This window comes from Diadema antillarum, unplaced genomic scaffold (genome assembly GCF_040938485.1).
Source record: "Diadema antillarum isolate AM-2024a unplaced genomic scaffold, OU_Dant_1.0 scf00000068, whole genome shotgun sequence".
NCBI classification, from domain to species: domain Eukaryota; kingdom Metazoa; phylum Echinodermata; class Echinoidea; order Diadematoida; family Diadematidae; genus Diadema; species Diadema antillarum.
In genome coordinates, this window is record NW_027270957.1 from 1,923,173 (window position 1) to 1,947,415 (window position 24,243).

The 24,243-nt window shown below is 39.0% G+C and overlaps 1 pseudogene; it reads right to left on the reverse strand.

Annotated features, from left to right (window-relative positions):
* The window catches only part of LOC139716630 (uncharacterized), a 35,815-nt pseudogene extending 12,221 nt beyond the window's left edge, over window positions 1-23,594 (reverse strand).
* Window positions 23,595-24,243: the final 649 nt, after the last annotated feature.

The following is a 24,243-nucleotide window of genomic DNA, read 5'->3' on the forward strand; positions in this document are numbered from 1 at the left end:
TTTGAAGTTTCTGCTCACTGAAGGCTGGATGAGAAGACTACTTTAGCTTGTAATGTCACATGAGTACAACGATATAAAGAAAATACAAAGAAAATTCAACATATTTTCACTTTCCTCGCTTAATAAAAGGTCTTTTGACTTCCCTCTTTCAGAAGGCAAGGGGAATTATATTACCCTTAACATATGTCTGTGACAAGTTGAGGAAATGTACACTTTTTTTAAAAAGTGAAATTTTGTGAAATTCTCTTTTTATTTTCTTTATGTCGTTGTACGCATATGACATCATACACTGTAGTAGTCTTCTCATCCAGCAGTAACTGGGCAGATACTTTAAAAATTCATAACTTATGAACGGATTTTCCGATTTTCCCCAAACTTTCACTGATGTGTTCTACTGATATTGCTGCATTCACTCAATCCACATGTACATGAAGGTGAACTTGTCCTTTAATAAATGGTGCCTGCCAGTACATCCACCTGCCAGCAAGCCTGGTATTTGGCAATGTTAACAGAAAAAGTTTGTTAATGTACCCGGTATTCAAAACAGCACAATGAAATAGATGCTTTCCAAAGTGTTGATTGACGAACCATTCTGGTCACTTCATCTACACAGATTCATTCTTTGTTAGAATATGAGTTCCATAAATTGGTATGTTGGGCAAGCTGCTGCATTATGTTGCTTTGAATTGAGTAAAGTGCCTAACCAACTGAGAAAAATGAAAGGTCATTTGTACCCATGTGCACATGAGCTATCTCCGAACTGGCTTATTGGGCCACCAAAAGATTTTAGTGGCCTTTAAAAAAAAGTTAGTGTTGAGCATTGACTTAGGCGTAGTATTGGAGATATATGTTCATTTTAAGCATTTTAAGGACCTGTGGAATGCTTTACATTTCTCGAAGAGCAGTATTTGGCATTATCACAAGTTTCCAACACAACCTGCATAGCCATACGTAGACCCAACATGTTTACAAGAAAAATAATCAAATGTGCCACTGGGTGGGGTTCTTCTGGTACAGCATTCACAAACTTGGCACTTTTATCATCATTACATTTTGTTATGGCATTTCACACCTATACGCCCACTTGCAAAGTACCAGCACCTTATTTTGCCATGTGTGCAGCAGAGCTCATACTATTTTTTTTTTCAAAACCTTGTTTTCTTTTGGCTAGCGTCAACCGTCAGATGTATATTTTTGGTAGGCATTGATATCAAATGAGTGCCATTAATACAATCATGATTGATGTTCGATTGCCAGGGTTTTTTTATCCTTTTTGCTCTCCTCGATGTACTTTGTGTGAATTTGTGCTTGTTTATGGCATCAGTTCTGGTGCGTGGGCAGTATATAAATACATCGGTCGTAGTAGTGTGTGTTGTTGTTTTCATGCACCCGTTGTTGTTACCACACCTTTTTCTCTTTTCTCTATCTTCATCTGTCTCAGTCAGAATGGTTATGCTGGCTTTGCTTTCTTTTAAAACCAGGCGGGGAAAGATGTGAAATAGCAACACATTCAGAATAAAACAGTCATTCATTTATTTGTTTTCTTCATTTTTTTTCCACATTCTATCATGTATAAGCATTTTTTTTTCTTATTATTTTTTTCTTTTCTTTTTTTTATAACTGCTGAGAGAAAGGACTAAGTTGGCATGGATCCCTGTAGCGCAGTTGAGATCTTCAGGATTATTAGCTTGTACGATGACAGTTAAAATCATCACACGTCAACTCAACTGTGCACTACTTCCTCCGACTAAACAGTCTTGTCTGCTTCAGAAATTGCGGTTGCAATTTTGAAGATGGACATCCAGAATGTTCTTGGTTTTATACGTTTTAAATCCTGAAGAAAACCCCCTCCCCCCCCCCCCCCCCCCCCCACCCTAGAAAGAGTGAAGGAGAGCAACATTTGTTCACAACAAACAAAATGAAACAAGAAGATGGTAAGGAGGGCAGTTGTGAATTGACCTTGTGGGGAAGCTCAAATTGAAACATAAGTCTGGAATTTTTTAGTCAAAAACTGATGGGTAACTATCATCACTAGAATGATGCTATCCGTATTTACTTTTCATCAAGAGTAGTGATGTTCACTTGTTTACCGCAGAACCAAAAAAAAAAAAAAAAAAAAGAGTTCAGAGCAGTAAGTGTGTTATTTGTGCTGAGGCTTTAGGTCCATGCGAAGGTCTGCCTTCGATTATGCCGTCTTTGAGTTGAGAATCGATGAAATGAGGTATAGGAGGGATGGCCCATGAAATTCATGTGACTTAAAGAGATTTAATCTATTTGGCACCAAATCTGAGAATTTGCGATACGAGAATGGAATGACATGTATGCTTTAAAAAAAAAGTGAAGGTAAATTAGTCCATTAAAGTTATGAAGACTAATGGAATGAGTCTGTGAGTGCCACTTTGAAGTTTATTCATTTTCAGCAAATTATTTCCTAGCTCTCTTCACTGCAGGTATTCCTGCCTTTTTGTGCTTGTTTGTTTGCTGAATTTCAGCGTACACAGAGCATTGCAATTGGCAGGTAAATGTTGGGAGTATATATTGTTAACAACAATCTTTTCGATGTGCTGATGTAACCGTTCCAAAACACATACCACACTTTGTAGAAACCAGAAGAAGAGAAAGACATTCAAGATGATTACATGAGAGCTCAGCAGAAAATGACAACACCAAACATGTATCACAGAACAAGGATGTCAAATTTGCTATACAGTGTCTTGGTGTTCTTTTACAGCAATAACTGTTTTGGTCAGGTGTGTACAGTACAAATTGCAATGTGAGTGATTTTGGAATGCAGTGGTACACAGACAACAAGGTCTGTAAATATCACCACTTTGCCTATTTGTCCAAATGCCCCTAGTGATCCAAACATGTTGTGAGGCATGCTTTCTGGTGTATTCAATTTGTGTTTTTGCATGTGATTCCTTTCTCTTTCTTTATGCCATAAAAAAGTGTCCTTTGCATAGGTTACAGGGAAAAACAGCTCAAACAGCATGAAAGTACACACCTTTGGAATGTTAATAACAAGCACTCTGGAAAACAGGATTTTGTCTCTCAAATCCTAAAAATAAATTCAACTAAACGTTTGATTACTACAAAGGTGCAAGGTAGTCTCATGACTGATCCTACATTAACACACTTTGATAAACTTTTTGAGTGAAACTCCCAAACTTGTTATCCAGGTTCACTGTAGACATCAAATGAGAACATCGTTTCCTTTGTTTGTTTGTTTGTTTGTTTGTTTGTTTGTTTGTTTGTTTGGTTGGTTGTTGTCATATTAGTTTCGTTCTTAAATATTTCATATGTTGACCTGTTGAGAACATGCTGGTTTTGCTACAGCACACATTTTCCATAGACGCTTGCCCAAGTATACTCAGGACTCCTCAACAGGTTAAGCATCGTCAATTTTGTTACTTCCTTTGCCTTTTTTCTTAACCCATTGAAGACAAGTCCCGAGTATACTCGGGCTGGTGCCTCGGGAGATGCGTGTTGTAGCAAAACCAGCCTGTCCTCAACAGGTTAATAGCCTAATTGTTAAATATTTCATATGTGAAGCATTTTCTATTTCTTAGTATAATGAAAAAAACAGATTCGCTATTTGGTCTGCATGCTTGCCCTCTGTGTGAACGCGTCACAAATTGATGCTCTAAGCTGTGTGAGGGGGAATACTTTTCTTGTCGCTATCTCCCTCTCTCGCTTCTGCGAAACTGCAGCATTGTGGTTGTGAGTAAGAGAGTGAGGGGGGAATTAGCAGGAAACCATTGATTCAGCGGCTAATACTTTAACCGGGGAACAGGTGACAGCAGTAATAATCATCCTTTGTTTGTTTTGCTGTATTTCACCAGGTCCCTCCTTATCTCTTCTCTTGATCTTCTCTTTCATCCATGTACCCCCTCCAAGGTCATCGCTTATTTCCCCAACTTCTCTCATGTATGCATGTATGTGTGTATGTGTGTCTCCTTATACTAGGCCAGATACATTGTACTGTAGAGCAATATATTTTCGCAGAATGAAATTTTCACGAATTAGAGCCAACGGCCTTTTCACTACATGAAATTTAAAGATGACAAAATGAAATAGGTTAGCTCTGTCCAGCTACCAATCCTGGCTATTCCATATTATCCTTGCAATATTCTACCTGCACTTTGGCAAGTGTATTTTTCACTGCTTTTTGTCTACTGCATAATATACATCATGTATCGAAGGTGTCAGATTGAGTATTAAAATTAATCGAGGGGAGAATACATCAGATTTGTAGCCGTTGCCTCTGGCAAAGACAATTGGGGAAACCCCTTGATACAACCTACATGTCATTTCCAGGATTCTCCAGTCTGCACACATTGAATTCAACTTGCTTTCGTTCTTGAGCAACCCTACTAATCCCCTGATCAAATTTGTTGGTATTTGTGGGGGATGTCCCTGGACTATCTTTGATATTTACATTACCAATGGCAAGTAAACACAAAACGTTCGTATATATCTGCCATCTCTTGTATTAGGTATTTAAGTGGTGTAATGTCAGCAAAGAGGAAAGGCCTTGTACAATGTTCATTTCAGAGAATTTATGCCCACCAATTGCCATGTCTGGTATTCCATTTCTCCCAGTAGCTCAAAACTTGATTTCCCAAGAGGGTTCATTAGATATTCCATTTGGATTATTACAAGGGCTCACCTGCTAAGATATATCTCGAGTCTATCTTGAGATCCTTTCCGCACATTCCTTCACTGGTCTCTGTAAAGATGTTGATGGTAGATCTGGCAGCAATCCTTTCCTCCCCCTTGTACACCTTGTCCACCTTAACTGTGTATTTCCTCAAGTATTGCCATGGCAACCCGTCATCCTTGAAGCCGCCGCTGCTGACTACAGGTCTGGGTTGGTGCAGGGGTTGGTGCCGGGGTTGGAGCTGGGGTTGGTCCGCCACCATGAGGGGGAGGGGGTCTTCAATGCGTGCCTCTGGTGGCTGATCTGCAAGCACCAGGGGTGGGTGCTGTCGGTAGCCCATGAAGGGGTTCTGCCACTGAGGAATCGGGCGGGGTTGGGGCCGGGGCTGGGGCTGTTCTCTTGGGCCTGGCCTGAGAAGAACAGGTTCCCACCATGGTTCCTGCCACTGGGGGAACTTGAATGGGGTGCGCTTGGTGGTGGTGGGTGCTGGAGGCAGGGTGGGAAGAGGTGCCTTTGAGGACGTGATGCCTCCAGCCGGAACATAAGTCTCCGATAGTACTTTTCCCCTAATAACTGTGAATACAAACAAAGAAGTCAAGTACATTATATTTTGATATGACACAAATATAATTCAGAAGTTGGTTAAGCTAAAGTCCAAACATTGATAATGCGATTAATATATTCAAAGGGTAAATTGTTGATGTTCATTCTATATTTTCAATATTGGTGTCCTTGTACTTTGAAGAGATAAAAGGAAACTAATTTTGAGTAGATGGATTAGGGATATCATAAGATGGATGTACAACATGGCGTGCAAACCTTGAATTCAGCTTTGAAGTCAGGCAATTATCAAAGGAATGTGGCTGTTTGCATGCTTTCCTCTGCAGGTGGGTGTGTTGATCTTTATGAAGATAACAAGTTCCAAAGTCATGCCATGCATGATGGAATATCTTTGACAATAAATTGAATTGCAGCTGTCACTGCAACAACATGTGTAGATATACATGTATAACGTAATATCTCCTTTGCGCGAAATTATTTTATAAGATATACTTTACACTATAAGGTAAAAATATAATGGTTTTAAAAAGACCTTAATTACCAGGTTATTGCACCTTTCTGCATTCCTGTCCTCTCTCCTCCAAATACGTGCTATATTTCATTTCCCATTGCCATTGCTGACAAGCAGAGATTTACTTTTTTGGCTAATTATGAGGTTTTAAGGTCAGATGTATCTTTTTGATGCACAGAAAAAAAAGAAAATGCTGGAAGATTGCCATATATTTCCTTGTTGCCATGGTGAACATAACCCAGGGTAGGGAGACTCCTTCCTTTGACCAAGGTGAAGTTGCTCTGACCAGCAGGTGTGACGACAGAAAGAGGGGGAACTTGATACTTCCTGAAAACCTGCAGTGGACTTTGTTAGAGCTGTGGGATCCAATATGGTTGCCTTATGCACAAGACTCTGAGCACTTGGTCAGTAAGAGAGATCTGAAAAGTACACTTTTATTCTTTTCTGTATGATTTTCTCTCTGATGCAAGCTTCAAGTTTGGTCCTGTCTTATTCCTAAAATTCAGTTCCTTTATGCAATTCATTTTCCCATTATTGAGATGGAAGGGGAGTAGTTGAACACCCGGTGTAGTGTTCTTGAAGTTTCCCAGTGCTGCTCGTACCAAAAATATTTGTTAACCATGCCCTAAATAAAATGTAATATGGAACACATTTCGAGGTACACTTAATATGAATTGTATAGGGTCAGTGAAAATAGGTTTTATGTAATGGACCAGGATGTATTTGATCAAGAGGTAAAACAAAACCGTAGTAGCTCCATCATAGAGGATGTGCATTCAGATCCAATCAATAGGCACCTTATGCTATTAGGTAGATTCTACTAATTGACACTGTCTGTGGTCCCATGATTACTACTCACGAACAAAATCATGTGTAATTCATTCTGCGGGGATGGTTTTGTTTCTTACATTGCTCTTATAACATTAAGAAAAATCAAATTTTCTTTGCTAGTCTGTTATTAGGGCCTACATCATTCCATGCTCACATCACCTCCCACGATCTGTCAACGTGAGGTATTCGGGGTCAGGTAAAGTGGGCAAGAGTTTCATGATGGAGTCACCTCAATTTCCTGCTGCGGTCCTTGTGGTCAAACAAACACTGGCTGCAGCCAGAATATCGTACCTCCTACACAAGAGTACCACGCCATATCAGTACCGATATATCTCAATTAACCTGTCGTAACTTACATGTGCTAAGACAAACCTGACGAGTCACGACATTTTATATATTTTCTTTTTTTATAATATGCGGTGGGTTTTTCTGACAAGACTTTCTTCCCGGGAGGGGTATTCAGGTTACCCACTGTTGTTTTACGACTGTCAACTCAGTGGAATATTTTGCATTTTGATGCCAGCGGTTGTGGTAACACTGCAGACTTATTGAGCAAAGGAGGGAAATATGAAATCCCAAGGTAGCTGCTTATATCCTGCTATTAAAAAGTATCTTTTAAAGTTAGAGTGGTGTTTTCATTTCCTTTAATTTCCTGGTAGTATGATGTGTCACAAGAGGCGCATCATCATGATCGTTTCAGACTCACGTGTCATTCTTTAACATCGCTGGGGTGATGGAAATCCCCCCATCCTGATGTTGCAACAAGGATGAATTATGTAAGTGTGGATGGGTCGGTTTGAGGGGTGATGTTGCAATATCCTCAAAGATAATTATTTCTTACTCTCTGTCATACTTTCATACAGATTTGTAGGTGTTTTCTTTTTAATAATTTTTAATCTGAAAAAAAAAAACCAACAGCAATCAAACAGTAACAAATAAACTGGACTGTTGGCACACCAAATCCAAAGGGTTCAGGGCACCATTTCATGAAAGTTGTCAGCCCTGACAAGTTGTCAGTCTCTGACAATATCAGGTAAATCCTTGGTTTTGATTGGCTGAGAAGCTCTGGTCAATGACTGTTACTATGGTAATTGTCAGAAACCGACAATTTGTCAGAACTGACAACTTTCATGAAACACCCCCCAGGATTGTAATGTGACTCCACTTTTCACAGACACATATGCAGCACGCTTCCGTTTAATTGTCATTACTCCTCTTTACATGAATATGTCATGCACCTCACCACCTCCCATCATTTTCCAGTATTTGTCAGTATCTATACTGTAATGTAAGGAAAAAGAAGGACTTAAGGACAAAAAACAAAAACAAAAAAACATATGTATAGGCTGTGCCAATTAATACCTGCAAAAGCGTAACATGCACAACAAATGTAGTAAGAAATAGGTTCAGCCCAAAAGGGAAAACAAAAAAGATAGTAAACTGTCATAATAAAGACACAGAGAGTCATGTTTTCTGTCACTTCAGTGTGGCATCATCCTTGAAGTAGTCTTCCAAAGAGGCCAGTCGATATTTTACAAATACCTGAGTATGCACAAGTGTAATTATGTATATCCTCCTGAGTTACATATAGTTACTCTCCTGTGAGCAGATTGCAACCTTAAAGTTACAACTGCATTTTAAGTCCCTCGTTTACCGTCAACAATGTCATGCCATCATTTCCTTTACGACTGTACCATTCACTTTTTCTGAAAAATGATTGTCATTTCTGTGCAGCTGTATTCTGGAACTGGCATCAACCACTTTCATTTATGGTCAGAGTGTTGTATAAAACAAATAGTGAATGGCCTTTACTTTATGCAACTTGGATCAGTTAGATTTTGCATGCATCGCATCTTTCACCTCATGTGCAAAATCATATACCACTGCACTCGGGACCGTTCACTGTTTATGATAATGTGAACTATAAAGAGGAATACAGTGATTTTGACAGGTCTCTTGTCACTACTTGAGGTACAGAGCATAAGTGAGTCTGGACAAACAGACTAGTCAACTTCAAGCCCATAAACTACCCAAGCAGTCAGACTCACTCAAGTTTTTATTGGCTATCATTGCTCACAATTTTTTATTGGCATATCAGCTCAAACTGGTCAATGACAAGCTACAGGTCCAGGGGGCATAGAAATGTTTCTTTTTAAACTGTGTGGAATGGGAGAGATTAAAAGAAAGTAATCATAATACCCAGTGTCTATGGGCAGCCATAAATATTGCAGTATTAGCCATGATTAACTACACATCAAAAGTTATCCCCCTTATATTTGACTGTATAAACAAATGCTGATGGACAGTCACAATATACATAGACAGGAAAATTTGACATAAAAAGGAATATATGCAATGAAATCAAACTCAAAAAAAATATATCTAACTACTCAATTTTGGGAGGACTGATATGCAGTAGTTTGCCAACTTTTTAGAGCAATAATTTGCTACTTGTTTATAGCATTGTTGACGATGGAATGTCAAATTGGACTGTTCCAGGCAGTTGGGTAGTTTTGATTGATGGTATCGCAAACCTCTTCTTTTCAGATGACAGTTCTATCCTGCATGTATAGACAGTACTCTTTCGGGTTGCTTATCCCATTGTCTCCTGTCTATAGGTGCTCAGCAGTTATGAATCGCTCTGTTTAACTCATTGAAATTTTGACATTCCATTTTATGTCAGGCATTTCTGTGTAGCGTGACAGCATCTATTTCTTTTGCATTCTTTTCTTGTATTTAATTTGGTAGGTTTTTCAGAAAACATTATCATGAATGACACCAATGTCACAGAAATGTCTGTTTGTGTGGTTCCTGTGTAGGCTTATGATATGTGTGTTTCCCTGAGGCTGCGTTCACATAGAAGTATATGGTATTCGCTATTCGCTATTCGCTATTCGGGCACCCAGTATACCATCACCCGCACCTTCAACTCACCATCCCATGCAGTGAGGATTTCTTCCTCCTACATCCCAGCAAATCTTATTAACAATTTCTAAACTGCATCAGAATGTCAGTCTACATGCTTATTTTTGCTAAAGGGCAAATCCAGACCAAAATTGTCATCATTTTATAAACGAGAGACGGTATACGCTGCAAGAAAATCGAACAAGCTCGATTCCCACTATGCTATACTATTCTATGCTATTCGGTACTTTCGAATAGTGCCCTCTTATGTGAACCGGTGTTAGGAAATCCTATCGTTCAATTCAAGCTATTCATGTGCCCTCGAAAACGAGCCCCGAATACCCGAATAGTATACTTCTATGTGAACGCAGCCTTATGCCTAAATGCTCTGATGTAACTTTCCTATTTGTTTGTTTGTTTAATTTAATGTTGTTGTTTTTTTTTTGGGGGGGGGGGTATCATCGTCAATACTTGTCAATCATTATCAAACGGACATCTGCAGTAAGACATATGACTTTTGATAAGTCCTTGTGAAGTTTTTCCATTTTGAACAAGCAGTGTCACACGGTTGTATAGAGACATGGTTGAATTGTATCCCAAATGACATACAAGATCAGTAACAATGAATTGTGAGGGTATAGCATTCCTACAACACAACATGAAGCGTAATATATTGGCTGTTATGACACACACCACTCTAATGACTGTTGATAAAGTCCTACAGCGCCATGTTAAAAGGGCAAAGCACTTTGTACAGCCAGTTGTCATTGCACAGAGGAAGACTTGCTTGTCCACATGGACAGTGTCTACTCACATCTGGTGTCAGGTTAAGCCCTTCTGACCATGAGCAAACAGAAGGATCATGTTCTATTCTATAACGAGCAGTAACTTGAAACATTGTCTGTCTATCCTTGGAAGCTGAACTAAACAGGCATCACATCGGCCGAACAATAGTGTGTATATTCTCTCTGTGTATCTATGTATAATAAAAAAATTGTATCTTATCATGAATTATATTCACAGGACAAAGTTAACATTCCCAGGGCATATCCTAAATTAGGATTTTTGTTTAATTAGGCCCTATATTGTGATAGAATATCACTTTTAGTCTTGTAAGTCTCATTCTGTGGCTCCTTTTGAGTGCCAAAATTTGAACTGAAACATTTGTCCTCTTCATCAAGCCTGGCCTGTAGAACTTATAAGATATGGCTCTAATTGCTACTGACTGACTACAATATACTGAAGGAATTACCAACCACTTTGAATCCATCATTATGTTTCACGAACTATCTTCCCGATAAGGAGTATCTCCTGGTCTTTAGTTTGGTCTCCTCCCTGGAAATAACTTTGACCCTGCCAACAGGTGCAACCACATCGGGGGCCCACAAGTGTAATGACGTAAACCGGAATGTCTGTCCCCGTGTCAGACGCTGGATTCCATTAAGTCATGCTCCAGTCATATCATGGTTTTCCAAGAAATACAGAGGACAGACGGAAGAATTTCTCAGATGCAGCTTGTCACCACTTTCCTACACAGACACTCAGCCAGCCGACATTGGAAACTCCTCGGTAATCAGCAAGGAATGATATCTCCGACGTCTTCGCCTTGTCGGTCGAATCCTGTCTACCCCATCTCCTCCCAGAGCTTTGTAGTCTCTACATGATCCTACCTGGACCTCTGGCCCTCCCTTCCCTCCCTCCTCATGATATCACTCAATCCAGCTCATTAATGCGTGCCCATATCGACATCCCCATTTCATTAAGGTTTTTATCATCACCAGTCTCAAATCACACGTTTCGCCTTACACCTTCTAGGAACCCATTCAAAGATTCAGTCCATTCAAAACCAGACAAATAATAATTCCAGGAGGGTCAACAAGTGAGTGAATGAGTGAATGAGTTTGCTTGTTTTATTTTGTTTTATTTGTTTGTCTGTTTGTTTGTTAGCTATTCTTTTGTGTCTTTTTCCGAAGTCACACATCTGGATTAACAGCATCAAGAGCAATCGTTTATGATAGAGAATAGAGACAATTTGATGGTGTGGTGAAAATTTTCAGTGTGTACAATTTACTGGTAAGTTTGATAAGATAAGATATAAGTTTTCATGCCTAATCATTTATGGTTATACTTTATGATTGACATTTGAATTTAAATCAACAAAATTAGAAACATAGGTTGATATGATATCCTGTCCTTCCATCTCAAAATAAATATGTAGAGTAGTGTTATATTATGTCAGCAGATGAGATTAGAGATAAGCAGATTTACATCTTGAAAGGCAGAAATGAATTCAGTGATACACTGTAACTGCAAGTTGTTAATATTAGCTCAAGGGCAAGTCCTGGATCCATTTCTCTCATACACAGAGAGCAGTAATAACATACAGTCCCTTTTCCAAATAATCAGTTGGTACAGACCCAGTCGAGCTGAGGGCTAGCCCATAAGCCCCCATCAACCATTACAGGGGTGATAATCACCCTAATTGCCGCCGTAATCAAACGGTAATTACAGTAAACCCTGCCACTGCGATGACAGCAACTCTACAGAGCATTTGAAAGAAAGAGAGAGACCGCAGAGCTCGCTAAAGGCATAGAGCATTCCTCCCCCTTTTCCCTTTTCCCCCTGACTCAGTCAGTTAGCTGACCACTGCTGGACAGTGGTTTTAGTGGCGATTAGTCTTGACTTGTCCCAGAGAAACTCGTTTAGCCTGTGGCTTGGAATATGTCCAAAGCATCACATCTTGTCACCATTGGTCAGACAAGGAATCTTGGCATCTATTTGGGGGACAATCCTGCTCCCATCCATCCCCATCTCCCCCCCCCCCCCCACCTCTCCCAGGCACCACTTTGCAAAGTATTGTTTTGTACCTTAGGACTGCATCTCCAAAATGTTGAAGATGCCTCTGTACTATTCTTGGGGTCAGTTCCAAGTTTCAAAACAACAGTGTTGTTGACCTGTCGGTAGGTGTCAAGTGACATTAAATTTAGTTGGGCTTGAATCATACACTTTCTGTTGTGGTTAAATCACAATACTGGTCAAACCTCTGCATGGGTTTTATTAGGTGATCCGAGTATCCTCTCGGATCACCTTCTGTATCTGTACTGATTCTTTATTCTTCTTTCTTTGTTTCTTTCTTTATTTCTCCTCAAAAGTTGTGCAGAGGTTAGCTCAGAAAGTGCTATGCCTATCAAGTTCAAACTTATACCATGTATGTATCGTGTCCCAAAGACGACAGATCAAGTAAAATCATTGTGATCAGTTGACCGTGACGTCACTATGACGTCATTATATGAAAACACATTCTCAATCATATCTCATTAATGGGATGGAATTTTTAAATGAAATTTACGTCACATATATTTCAAGTCAAGCGAATTCTATTCATATTGTCAAAATTTATATTTTCTCTTAAAACGTGCGCGTACGCGCGCGTTGAAATATTTGTATGCTCCAATCAAGCCCAAATTTTTTTTGCACACGTTTCAGACCATTTAGAGCATTTTTTGAAAAAATGAAAAAATCGGACGGACGCGTACGCGCGCGCGCATATACGCACGCACAGCTCATATGCAATAGAAATTTCCCATTTTTTTCACTGTGATCAGATGTCTGAAATGTGAAGGAATATTTCTACCAAGTTTCAAGTCAATCCGACTCAATATGACGTCATACGGGCCCGTCAAAGTTGAAATTCCGCGCGCGCGTCAATGGCGATAGACAGTGCAACTATGCCAAAAAACCGCAAATCTTAAATCCGATTTTACTCGTCAGGATGGACGGTGACCCCCCATTTCCTTTACATATTCTGAAAGCTGATGAGTTGTATATGTCATTTCATGGGGTGGCGATGCTGAAAAAATGATTAAAAGATATCAAATTTCTTAATAAAGTAAAAAAAGTAAATTTTCAAAATGACGTCATCAAATTTCAAGTTTACTCGAGCGTATCTCACTTATCCTTTGCCAATTTTCACCCAAATTTCAATATGTTGTAGCTTATGAAATGCTCTTTCATAAATTAAATACACAATTTTCATTAGATGACGACATCACCTCGAAAAAATGGATTGAAGGTAACCTTGTCAAATTTGACCAGTTTACGTGTAATCTCTATGGGAGTGCAATTTTTATGGAAATGAAAATTGACATGACTATCTTTATCGAGCACTAGCTCACTTATGCTTTAGTGAATTTCTCTAAGGTTTTAATATGTTGTAGCTGAGACGTAGGGCTATCGTAAGTGTGCCCTTTGTTTTTTCATACGTTGTCGGGATCACGTGAAAAAACTTGGTTGAAATTAAAGTTTATCTTCGATGTATTGAGATATTCCTTTCTTTTTGCAACTTTATGTGCAATAACTCAAGAAAAACATACCCTATCACCACCATATTTTGCACATGTTTAGTTCATGTCACGAACATTATTTCATAGAATAACAACTACTTGATCAGACGCCATCTTGGGTATGTAAATTAGGGTCAAAGGTCATAAATGTTTCATCCTGTATCTTGGTGAATACATGACCTATCTTTCCCATATTTTGCACACGTAAAATCCATGTTACAGGGATCATTTCATAAAATAACCACTTTTTGCTCAGATGCCATCTTGTCTGTGCAAAGTGGGGTCAAAGGTCATATGTACTTCTTTTTCTATGTTCGCTATGACGTGTTATCTCTATGGGAGGGAATTTTTTAGATGTGAAAATTGACATGACTCTCTTTATCGAGCACTATCTTACTTATGCTTCGGTGAATTTCTCTCAGATTTTGATATGTTGTAGCTGAGACTTTGCAGTATCAGGACTCGAATCATTGATAAAAAAAATCGGATCACCTTAATTTGTCAGTGATGACAAATTACAATCTCTAGTTACTGTTGTCATTGTTGTCATTGAAGTTTATCCTTTATTCTCTTTATTTGTTTTTGTTTTGTTTTGTTTTTTTTTTTTTCATTTGGGGATGAGGGTTGTTGTCTGGTCAAGCTGGCAAAGCTTATGGCCAGGAAGTTACCATTGACAAACAACACTGCCACTTTCTTGCAGTTTGCCTGATAAATATCATTGTGTGTATATATATATAAGTGCACTTTTTATTTGCAACCATTGCTAAGAAGTCATTTAATTTGCTTCCTAGTATCAAGTAATCCTACAAGTTCAGATTTTCAAAGTCTTCTGAAAAAAAAATGAAATATAAGTGTTGAATTTGACAGTTTCCCAGCTATTATCATTTCTTAGTAGCATTCATTGAAAATGTTTCAGAATACTTACCTTACAAATAAAAAAATAAACCTGTACCCAGTTCTAAACGTTAAAGTAGAACCTTAATGATACAGATGGTACTGAAGATGTGAAAGTGTTGGTTTTCAGCGTGAGCACCAAATGAGTGTGTCTTCGTCCTCTTTGCAGCACAAACTGCTAAAGTCATCACATCTACTGATACTGAATCTAAAAAATTGACCAAGCTGAAATGTAAAAGAATTACTATCTTTGTGGATGTGTCATAAACAAAAACAAAAAAAGCCAAAACAACATGACAATGATAATAATCAATTTGATTCCTCATAAAAGCAGTATTAATTGTAGTCTCAAATAAACTAAAGCGATACAGCAGCAAATAATAGATTTTGACATTGTTAGCAATCATCGAAGTAATCACTGTTAGGCTCTGCAATGATTGCAGTTCTCATGAAATCAGATTTAAGAAGAACAGGAAGTGAAATAGATAGCATGATTTCTGTGTTCAAAATGCAAGTGAAATTTGAAGCTTGCATTCTCAGGACTCTGTACTACTGTGTGCAGACAGGATGTGTGATAAATATGATATGAGAGCGCTTTCCCCTTTAAAGACCGAGCAGCATGAGGATACTGTGATGTGGGAAACCTGGCCCGACTTGGATATACTGGAGTATCCCTGTAATGAATTGTGAACGGCTTTATCACTGATATCTCAATGTTATAACACACACAGCCGAAAAAATGTGTTTGGAGTCGACTGTGACCAATGAGCGGACATTTTGACAGGGACTATTCATGGTTTTCGAATGTACCCCAGTCTGAATGAAGATTGACTCAATCAGACAACCAATGTTTCCCTGCCAGTACTTTTTAAGGGCAGTCAGGACCTGTGAAAAGAATCTCTAAGAGATCGTTGCTATTCCCTGTGGCCGGCTGGGTGTGTTATGGGAGAGTAACCACCACCAAGTGGCCGAAGGAGGTGTAACTTTGGACGAATGTCAACAGAGAGACAGATAGGAAGAGATAGAGATGAACTGCCAACGTCAATGGGGTTCCCAGAGCATGGCCATTCAACCGCTACTTCCTCTGTCGCAATCTTCCTTAGATTAGGGGACTGGGCACATCCGTGGCAAAATTAGTTGTAGGAGGACTCGCATGCAAGATGAATGAAAAGTGAAAATCAAGAATGTCCTAAAGTGAAAGTGAATTTGACATTTCATAATAAAATTGTGCATGATAGAAACCAGCAAGCAAACAAAATGGACCTCATTTGTATTTGTAGCATTTCTTCTTCTTTCTTTTTTATGGGGGAGCTTAATTTGGTAGATATTCATTGCAACAATTTAGACAATTTATAATCTTTCCTCTCTGTAAGCAATTTGGTATGAAGTGATATCCTCTTTGAGTGAGTGTCATAATACATCACTGGACTTCATACTGTTACTGGAGTTTATCAATATACTGTATAGGATGGATCAAATGTATAGCAGCTTCATGGGTAGGTCTAAAAACAAGTCCATCATTTTCATTGTATGGAAGGGCAGTTAGTCTAGAACAGAAGTGGGCTCATTATACTTCAAGATGAGTGTTTTTGAGACATCCATTTGACAACAATTCAGTTTTCAATATGACATCAACTTGGTGCCATGGACCGTATGGACTTGAGGCGAGTGAAATTTTAAATGGCATTGGAGTGGAATGCATGGGGTATGTGTCTTAAAGGCATAATTTATCATTTTCAGATGAAGCAAAATCCTATCTTTAGTGCTTCAAAATAGTTCTAAAATGTGAGTTAGGGATAGGAACAACCAATGTAAAAATTTGAAGCAGAATAATCGATGTTGAGTATTGTTAAATATACAAAATGTGGATGATAGTTACAATAAAAATGCTTCCAGACTAAACCGTCTACAGTTATGGTTTAATGAGAAAAATAGTGATATCTCCATATATTTTAGGCTTTATTGCAAAAATTTTATATGGTAGGATGTTTTGTGATACAACTGACCTATACATAGTGCCTATCCATCAAATGTGATATCTTGAACATTTTTAAAATCACTGCTTCCAAAGGTAAACAGGACTTTTGACCCGTTGAGGACAGTCCTGAGTATACTCGCGCAGGTGTCTATGGGAAATGTGTGTCGTAGCAAAATCAGTCCATCCTAAACGAGTGAAGACCTGGGATGGTTCAAATCATCATAACTCTCCAATATCTCTCCAAATTTGTCCTTTTTTTTCAAAGTAAAAAATTACAGACCCTGTAATATATATATCATTGATTCCATTAGGGATTATTTTCACACCGAATTGGTAAAGATTTCCCTTTCATGGAGAAAAAAATACCTCAGATTCACATGGGGAATGACAAGTTCTATCCAAAAAGCTTCTTACAAAACTGGAAAAAGACAAACAAACAAACAAACTGATGCAATGTCAGTGGTTCCATCGCAACCACTCTGTTTACGTTTCCGCAGGAAATTGTGCCGGTTGTTAAATACCTCGGGGGATGTACCTTCTCTGTGAAGCTTTCCAGAAATCCAAAATTTTACAAGAGGAGGGTGCGTTTCAGGAAATAATATATCCTGCTACTTTAGAGGTCACCCGCTAAATAAGGCAGTCAGTTAATGCAAGTTTTTTACGTCAGCAATAGAGTAACCAGAAGAGTGGAAGTGGAGAGTGAAATCGGAAACTAGAAAGTAGTGAAAGTGTGACAACTGGATGTCATATGATTTTAAGTACTTCTGTGTGTTCCCAGAGCTAATGTTTACCCTTTATTAGCCCAGGAAACCAAGAGCTCTATATTTTGTTCCAGCTATTCAATGGGCATTTGATTAATGCCCCCTTCCCCCCCCCCCCCCCAACTTGAATTCACCATAAGTTAGAGAGCAGGCCACTGATGTCACAATGCCAAGTCCGATGGAAAGATCATGTTGACACAATAGAGGATTAGGCAATTTATATTCATCCTCCCCTTCTCTCCCCCCCCCCCCCCCATTCATGAAGAAAGCACTCAACTTGATGTGCCAGTCAGCGATAAAGCACTGTATGGGTCATAAGTACAAGTATCTGATGTCTGAATCCATGTCATCATGAAAAATGGAAGAGTATTGATGTAGACATCATTAAACTGAACAGAATGTTTAAAAGAATGAAAGAGTGCATGTTTTGCAGTGAAACAGCAGTTTGATTGCATGCTGTCTATCTATGCTGTCAAAACAAACAAAAATAAAATATGCAGAAAAAAACCCCAACAACAACAAATATTGGGTGACATATCTGACACTTACTGACCAGATACATGGTCATTGCTGAACAGTGTGACAAGTGGTCAGTGTGGTTACTGCCCACTACTATAGAATGAATAGTCAAAAGTATTTAGGGCATAGTTCCCTTATTCACACTCCCTAATATCAACCTTCACTTATGCTGGGCTTGCCATATTTATTCTGCATGCAGTCACTTAATTGATTACACTGATTGCAAGAAATGACATAGCACCATTGGAATGTTTGACATCTCCATCACAAATATCACCCTCGGGAATCCTGTTGTACTGACCAAGTTCAGCTCCATTTCCACTATTTTTTTCCCCCTCATCATTCCAGAGGTTTGTTCAAAACCATCAGCCTGTGACCTAAGGGTCAGAACTAAACTCCAGAAACAACACTTGTACAAGTGCGTGGGTGTTGGAAGTGAAGGGGGTCACCTTCCATGTATGGAGAACTGAGATGAATTCCCAGAATTACCTGTTTCTTGCTGAAAGTTAGTTTGTTTGTTCCTTTTCAAGAAACATCTAGATTTCCAGGAGAAAGCAACCCTTTTGGACGTTGATTTGGCAAATTATATTTGGAGGAGGGCAGTGAAAGAGACATGGTCAGTCACTTTCCTGGTGTAAAAGGATAAGGAAACCCACAAGGACCATGAGGTGGTAATCAAAAGGGATAAAGGAAATGTTATTGAAGTGTGTGTATTATTTTAAGTTGGTGTTTAGTTTAACCTTTTTTGTGCCAGGGATTTTGGACAGTGTGTACAATGTTATGGGAGTTTTGTGTCAATCAGCACTCAGAACATATAAAGGGTTAAACTGTCTAAACTATGTCATCGAGAGAATTTGCCGTATCCCAAAGCAAGTAATCGTAGAAGGCCTTTTTGCGTTCATGTTCGCTCATCTTCACACTTGCAGCCGGAAAAGACAGTTGAGATAGTTTTTAATCTCTGCATCATCTCGTTCAGTCGCGCAGCTGCAGCACTAATCTGTGTTTGGGCGGAATGGTTTTGCACTCAATCCTGAAAACTTCCTCTTATGAAATTATCACAGAATTCTACTTCTTTTTCGTGGTAGTCTGTTCTCATCTCTCTCTCTCTCTCTCTCTCTCTCTCTCTCTCTTTTATCTCTCTTTCTCTTTCAAAATGATGTCACAATGTAATCATCCTCATTGCTGCAAATGTAAAAGAATAAAATCTGATTTTCCAAGGATCATTAGTATCTCGTCATCAGCTCATTTTTTGCCAAGTTGTTAGATGAGGATGTTGCTTGTGTTCTCAATTCAATCCTTGCGATGCGAGCTAGACTAATAATCTTCTAGCAATGTATGCCTCGCATCCTCCATTTGTACATAGAAGTGATGGTGCAATGTTTTGCCCATTAATCAGTTGGTAGATTGAGTGTGAATCAATGATAAGCAATCTGCTGATAACTTTCTCATTTGATTTCAAGCACTAATGGAATGACAATGGGATGATAAAGAATATGTCTATCCCCATATTTTTGTTTAATAATATAGATCCTGATACGCACTTATTGATTTGAAGAGAATTGGAAGTTAAGGGATGACATTTGTCCATTGAAGTAGTTCCATGTATACTCGGACAGGCATCTATGGAAATATGTGTCAAAATGAAATCAGTTCATCCTCAAGGGGTTTTAAAAGCTAAATCTATTCCTTTAGGCATATCCATTCTTCACACAATTTGTATTTATGATTTACTGATCTCCCTGAGCTGTATGAAAGAATACATTTACATTCTTTGATCATGGGAGTAACACATCATATCATGATAATAGATTTTGATTCCAACATATTATTCTGTATGTAATTGTTTAAATGTTCATGGTATTCTCCATGATTGCTGTGAACAAACTGAATATTTCTAATAGTAGTCTTTTCGTCATTTGGGATATTCTAAGGTTAAAATAATCTTTGATCTCGGAATGAAAGTATATGTCATTGTTTAGTATTGGAAAATTTGGTTCTTTACTTGATATTAGTCAAACATTGCCAGGTCTTCTCTTCTGTTTGCTGTCTGTGAAACACATCTTGGAGCAGTTGCCAAAATCGCTCTGACTTTCAGAGAGAACACTTTAACCTTGGAGCAAGTGGATTTAATGTTTATTTGATCAAAATGTCTCCCAAGCAAGATCACAGATCAGAGGGCTTAAAGGTGCACACCTGTTAATGTCTAAATCATAAACATGTTTTTGTTTTTGTTGTTTTGTTTTGTTTTGTTTTGTCATGTTGTTTGTTTTGTTTTGTTTTGTTATGTTGTTTGTTTTAATGCAGGAATCTGTTATCACTTACATTGGAAGACTGATCTGCTTCTTGTTATTTTAAGACTAGGCTCATAGATAGTATGTGATGCTTTTAGGATAATCATTCTTCAATTCTGTACTTTTTTGGATTATCACATTACAACTTATGATCATCAGCTTATGATGAGTGTTTTGAAAGTGGTTTATTAAGGGACTCAGCGAATTCCTGGGAAGAGGGAAACATATGTGACCCGCTACAACAAAATGGTCCTAAAGTCGCGCACAGTCAAAGACGTGAAAATCGAGTTTGAAGTCAGAGCATCAAAATTGGTCAAAACTTACGATTTTCTGAATTTGACATATTATTAGAGTCTGACATGTCTTCTATCATCTGTCGAAATTTTGAAGCAAAATGATGAAAGGAAAGACCAAAAAATAGCGTCTTTCTGGGCCATGTTTTTTGGCGTTTCAACGAAGCAGAAACTGGTTCGAACATTTGGATTGAGCGCCACAGATAGGCTCCGCCCCTAACAACGACCAGAGTGATCTCATTGGTCAGTTTGCTGCTTGCCGCTAACCGAAGCGTGAAGCTCGCACACTCCCCAGTCCACTGGTGCGTGGTGGCGGGTGCGCCTATGCCCAGCCGCTTCTCCTGGAATCCTGGTCACTGATTGGTCGGTGAGGAGACCGCCGACGCTGTGTTTGAATGAGCATTGTGGGGGTTGCTAGGGCTTACCTTCTATTGTCCGGAGGTGAATACTGACTTGCGTGTCCCTTGGTCGCGATTGCATCGCAAGGAGAACTTTTAGGGCGCTTTTCTCGAAACAGTGATTTCCCAGACGTCTCGACATGCTCTCTTTTAAACATCGATATCTCCGCAGCCGATTATCTTTGTAAGATGTGTTATATATCAATTTAAAGCAGAAAGATTAGGGAATTGTGTCATGCAATTTTCGAATAATCGACCTCGCCCGACTTTAGGATCATTTTGTTGTAGCGGGTCACATATCAGGTAATCTAGTGAGTGCAAGCACACGTAACAGTAGCAGCAAGATGTTAGAAATCGATGAACCGTGCAATTGTGTCATGCGTAATGTGTGTCATTCTTTGTGAAGATATGTGTGCCTTGTCAGAGAAGGTTGTAAATTTTCCCTTTAAACAGGACTACCTCACATCACTGTACAAGGTTGTTCCACAAAGTCAGAGTCTTTCTTCTCAAGAGTTACTACCTTCTTTTGGGGGTAATGCCATTAGACAAATCCTTCTACTTGTATTATGATGGCTGATCACCCACTCACCTCATTTGCCCCCCCCCCCTTGTGTTTTACATGTACATACAAGTAAATGTTCATTCGGGTACAGTAGTCAGTAGCTAGCTATGGTTTGTGTGGGCTACAGAGTTCAAGACCTATTTGCTGTGATTGCGCCAGCAGCTGCTACGTTGAGACAGGCATGATTTTCCCCGCAAAACCTAATAAGACGTCCAGAGCCTGGAGAAAAATCACGGACCGCGCCGATGATGATGACATGTGCCACCTCACGCTGTCAAGAATCGCAGTCAGCCAAGAATAGCCCAGTGACTGTGTGCACTTGCCCTCTTCTACCATGTCATAACACCTTGCAATTTGTATAATGCCGCCGACACAATATCTTTATCTGTAGTGTATTGATATGGGAGTGAATTCCTTCATTCATGATGGGCTCAACGATGACAAGTGAACCTTGCATGTGCCTGCGGGGGTAATTGTGTAAATATTCGTGACCTGGGTGAACGTGTTGGTGTGTAGGTATGTGTTTGTGTGTGTTACAGAACTTTGGGTCAGAAGATGCTCAGATGAAGAGAATGATATGAATGGGATCTTTTCAGTATTAGCAGTATCCCAATGCCAATGCTACCTGGTTTTCATTATAGTTACTCAAGCCTCGTTTCCTTTTTCATGACAACACAATTTAACAAGTTTCTTTTTTCTTTATCAATTTTGTTTATTTCCTATTCAGAATAATTGCACCATATACTGCACTGCTCATGGTAGAGCATGGAATATATTAGAGAAAAACAAAAATTGAAATGTTATGTGATTAAACAATGTTAACCCATTGAGGACGGTACCGAGTATACTCAGACAAATGTCTATAGGATTACTGAGTATACTTGGGCAAGTGTCTATAGAAAATGCGTGTTGTTGCAAAATCAGCCCATCCTCAATAGGTTAAGAACTTTATTTCACACACACAACCTCAGCAAACAAATTAGGTCATGATATAATACTCTCTGAACTGGTAACCCCATATTATGCACTCTGCCATTAGGGTAGCCTATTTCAGTATTTGTGTCATTATGTTTCTTTCTCATGTCACAGATGTAGTTTAAAAAGTACCATCTTTCTTGCTTTCAACTTTTAATTGTTGTATCTTATCCATTTGGCCATGTTTTAATCAACTGTTCAAAAATCATATGAAGACTATGGAACTGTATGCACTATAATGAAGGTTAGCAAAGCTCTAGTGACACACAAAACTCATTATGTTCTAGTCTGCCTTGTGTTCATAACTTTTGAATTGCTGTTTACTTGACAATAAATTGAAAGTTGTATTGTGGGTAAACATGAGTCCTGGGGGGCATTTAATGAAGCACTTTTGTCCGACAACTTGTCGGACAAATTTGCTCTCAGCCAATCAGGTGCAAGGATTTCCGTAGCTTTTAACATTTTGTCAGACGAAATATCTGACAAAACGCTTCATGAAATGCCCCCCTGGACATCTGGGGGGCATTTCATGAAGGAACTTGTCGGATAAAATATCCGACAAGTGAATTATATCCAACAAGTTCAGAGAAATCAACCAATCAGACTAAAGAATTTCTCAAAACTTGTCGGATATAATTGACTTGTCAGATATTTTATCCGACAAGTTCCTTCATGAAATGCCCCCCTGATCAGAAAGAAACATAGTACGTGTCGTATCAAATCCTGTTGACTTTATCTGCAAAATTCTCACAGCGTGCTGGTACTGGTTACCATAATGTATAGGGCCTACAACTAGATATAAGGCTGTTGTCAGTTTCTATTGATTCTAATCAGAACGGATTCCTGCAAATAATCCATGTAAACATACATATTCATATATGTGTGTGTGTGCGTGTGTGTGAGTGTATTTGAAATTGTGAATTGACCATTGGAACAAAAAAAAAAAAAGAGAAAAAACAGAAGGAAAAAAAAAGTTCACTCACCATAGTCAGCATCACACATGTACTGCTGGGGATGTTTCTGACGGGCACACTGGCACCCGAGGACCTTTGATGAACGGAAATCCAATAAAAACATGGTCACGAGCATCCCCACGACTAAATGCAGATCCATCGTAGCAGTCCGTCTGATCACTGACCCCTAGAAAGTGAAGTAAAAGTCCAAGGCTTTGCCGTTTTCGCTTCCTTCAGTTTTATGTTGTGCACAGTAACACCTAGTGGCTGCTACAGGCTACCTACAATCTCCTGAAATTGATCTTAGCGACGAGATTTCACCGTCATGTGAAAGACAAAGTGACGATGAAGAAAAATAGAGACAGGTCCCCAGAACTATCATCAATTAATTCATCAGGCTTTGATGGAAGGACTAGGTAAGTATTCCCTCAGGAAGAAGAATCTCCTGCAGCAATTCAATTTACCAGTTAGACCCTGGCTCTGTGTCAAATAGAGACTTTGATGCTCACTACCGTATGGCTACAGAACAATTGGTGTCATTCTCGAGAGCTGCGAATGCTTTATATTCAGCCAAGAGCAAGTGGGTTATTGTAAATTTCCTCTCAGATGTTTTGCGGCAGGAGCTGGCACGTGGATACGACTGCGTTGCGACATTCTTGTTTATATCCCTCTCTTCAGCATACTTTGCAAGGATAACACGCTCGATCTGTTCACACACAATCTCCTCATAGGCACACTGTGCAAGCAAGGAGGGAAGATTCGTGTAAGTGCTGTTGCACACATGCACATGCTTCTGTGTGTATATTCGT